This window comes from Vipera berus, assembly GCF_964194415.1.
Source record: "Vipera berus genome assembly, chromosome: 4".
NCBI classification, from domain to species: domain Eukaryota; kingdom Metazoa; phylum Chordata; class Lepidosauria; order Squamata; family Viperidae; genus Vipera; species Vipera berus.
The window spans coordinates 42,118,353-42,122,400 of NC_138206.1; positions in this window are offsets into that span (position 1 = coordinate 42,118,353).

Here is a 4,048-nt window from a genome sequence, read left to right on the forward strand (position 1 = left end):
ACTTTCTATTGCTGGTGTATTTCTAAAACCAGCATGACCTTTACTTTACGCTGATTTTTGAAAAGAGAAAACAGTATCTTACCCTGAAAAATATTGAAGCATTTTCTTTCTCTTTTGATTATTGCCAATTTATAATTATTTATATTATATTTATAATTATAAATTAGCTACCTTACCTCAAAACCTATTTTATGATATGTTATTGTATATATTGAATTCATTGTAGGCAAGCATGGAGTTTTGTTATGATTTTGTTCTATCTCTCTTTCCTTGTGGTAAAAAGATTCTGCCAGATCTATTTGATGATAAGTTGAAACAAAAGGTATACAACTTCCTTGATGAATACATAGGAAGATAGAGGACATGAGGTAGACTAGCTAATAGGAAAGATGCTTTTTTCCATAAATGATACACATGAATATATAAACTAACAAATTAACAAATAGTGCTAATAAGGATATTTAGATAATAAGGGATCCATGTTTTGCAAAAGACATTTGCTGTTAGTTCTATTTCTTCTTATTCTTCTGCACTTGCATGTAGTCCAATTTTTCATAGACTTCAGAGGACAGAAGAACATCTGTTCATCTGGCCAAAGCAATTTAGTTAGCAGATAAACATCATTCAATGAAGCCTGATGCATATACTACTATGTGTTTGTAATTGTATGTACATTTTTTCAAGAAAAAAAGTTTATTCAATAGACATTTATTTTGCATTTTTTTGAATGTTGTTTGTTAACATTTTCAAATGATTATGCTTTCTTTATTCTTTATGCTATATGATTTGTTCTGAATAAGTAATGGAAAAGGAAAACATATTAATTGCAAGATAAGAAATGCCACAAATGATACTGACAAATTTTACCATGAATTTCCATAAAATTAAGTATATTACCTTGTATCCACTGTAGATTTTGTATTTGTATTCAAACTACAATAACTTTCATATTAATTATGTGTAATTTGATTTTTTTTCCTGCAATAAACAAAAGAGTGGCAGATACATTATAAAGATACAATATTAGGTTTCTAGGGATTCTGCAAAGCAGGTATTTGAATAAGCAAGGTCAATAGTTTCTAACAATCTGAATTAAAAATTTAATTGGGCTGCTTGGTTATCTAAATAGCAGCATATCTGAAAAAAAATGGTATGTGCCATTGCCAAAATTATATACTTGTTCCCAATTCATTTGTGGTGTGAGAAGCGTGGGAACACCCTTTTCTTGACTAATATTGAAGCTGCGACATACATTCAAAGATTGTTTTTCATCAATCTTGTGTGAAACAGGTGTCTTGGGAAAACAAATTATCTTACATTTTGATCCTTCAGCAAGTAGGCCACAGCTTATCTCAATCAGGCTTTAAAACTATTGTCAACTATAATACAATTATCCTGGTTATAGTCCAAACCAAATGAACCAAGGCTTGGCAACAGCAATTAATATGCCTTCTATATGTCTTTAAGAGCTATCTACACTGCTTTTCATAGATGGGAAAGTGTTTTCCCATAAAGTCTCTTAATCCTATCTCTTTATCAGTTTTCTAGGCTACACTGAAGGTACCTGCCTTTGATATGATTTGTTGAGAAAATCTTTTATTTTTTTGTCCCAATAATGAAAATTGTTAAGTACAGTAGTCTGAATGTGTATAATAAACTATCAGCCTTTTATTTTGGGATTAATTTAATAAATCTAAATTATTTATATTATTATTATATTACTTATATTATTTATATTATTATAATATATTATTTATATTATTATTGTTATCCTTGGGATAGTGACATTGTTTGGTGAGTGGCATTTTTTCTTTCAAGAGCAGGCATCGGAATTTCATTGTGTATAGAGAAAAATGACAGTAAAGATTATCTTGTCTTGTCTTGTCTTGATTTTATTCTGGTAGTTCATGAATATTGTTTTACTATTGCTTAATCAAGGTTACCAATGAAACCTTAATACACTATTCATTTTCTAGATGGCTATTATCCTTGGCTCCATAACAGGCTTCCAGAATTCTGCTTTTATCCCTTCACATCCCTCCCCCAAATAATAATTTGTTTGCATTTATATCTAATGCCCCATCTTCAGACCTGGTTTTGTCCATTTCTAGCTTGATACTTCATATTTCTATGCTCTCAGCCTAACCTTCCTTGGAGAAAGAATGCAAAGATCCAGAGCTCCTAATAAAAGAAGACCATCCATCCATCCATCCATCTATAAATAATGCTCTAGGTTTTTTTTTACCAGCCCATATACTTTAAACCAGCATTAAAGTATATCTTTCTCAGGAGAAGTCTTTGAACATTTCACGAGGCCTATTGTGTACGAATCTCTTTTTTTTTCTTGAAAAGGTGTGGGAGGGAACATAAAGATCTTATGGTCTCTTGAAAAGTATCCTAGAGAGTGTAGGATTATTTATGTCTCTTCTTCCATGACTGGAGATGAAGCTGACAAGATGTGGGAATCATCAGCAATATTATTTGCACCATCACGAGTTATACTGTATAAATATATTTCCTCCCTTTGTTTGCAAGCATAGTCCTTTTACTGGCAGAACTTTTGGTCTGTGATAATGCCATGCCCAAGGCATAATGTTATTAAATAAAATTAAATGCACATAAAAAATAGATCAAGAGAACAATTGATATTGTTCCACTAAGATCTTAATGCAGTAATTTTGTTCTTCAGTTGGAGCATTCCAATGTAAAGTGATTTGAAAAGCCTCAACTCTTGACACCAGAGAGAGAGGGAGCAAGGAGCAATGTTTATTTAAAAATAAACAAAATCCTTCTGACTGCTTGCTTGGTTGTTAGATTCATAATCCATGTTTTTGCATAGTATCATTCACAGTACTATTCTTCCAATTCTGTTCCTCCCATAAGTGTGATGATGATGATGATGATGGCAATGACAATGATGAGGCTGTGAAATAAGGAATAAAGGCAGCAGAGTTAAAAGCTCATGCCTTGGATGAGCATAATTGCAAACAACTTCATCAACAAGGTAGTTATAAAGATAGAGAGATTGGTCCTAAACAATTCACTGAGTTTTCATCACTGAAGTAAATTCATATCCAAATCACTCCATCTCTGGTGTTGTAATCTAAACACTCCATCATCTGGATATCCCATGGGCAAGTTAAATAAAAAAATGTGTTCCAGCAAACTAGATAGTCTAATCTTGGACGATGGATTGGACTGTTATTTTAGGATCGGATGAATTTGGATCTAAATTATCATCCTTTCTCATCTCTTTGTCCTGGCCTGTTCTCATCATGCTTCTTTTGAGATTTCCTGAGGTTGGGATTTTGGGATTTCTAAAACAGTGAACTGAGGAAATCAATGTTTTCTTGTGTCCTAAAAATAATAAACACTGATACATAAAACAATATATCCCACCTGGTTTTCCCCAGACTCTAAAATACATTTAAGATTCTTTCAATTAATAATTCATATTTATATTTTCCAGATATAAACAAATAAATGAGATAACTGCAGCCTGTGATTTAATATCACGTATAACATTTTAATTTCTCAATATATACTGGGACAGGGAAAGCCCAGACAGGTGTTCATAAGAATGAATAATGCTGAGGAGCTTTCCTCCTCCTCATGAGCAGAAACTGGAGTAAAATGACTCCCTCATATAGCTTTATCCAATATTGTTTCCTTCACAAAAGCCAGCTTGAAAGAATTTGAAAAACTCGCTCTCTTGTTTCCCCTCATTAATTGGGTATCTGTTGCCTTTGGGCGGGAAAGAAGGAGTTTCCAGAGTGATTAAGCAACACAGCCTAGCAAAGCCCATTAACATGGATAAAAGGATTTCCTGGTGGTATAAATACCTGCACACAACTCATAGTGCACCATAACCCACATTATGTATATATGCAAGTAATGATGTTGGCCAACTGAATTTGAGTTGCTGTGAACTGTATAGGATAGTCTTGGGAGAAAAGCAAGGCACAGCATATCTTCATTCCTCTCTTCCACTCTCATTCTATTTTCTTGGGGTTTTTTTGTGTGTGGGTTTCCTTCTTTTTTGGTGGGA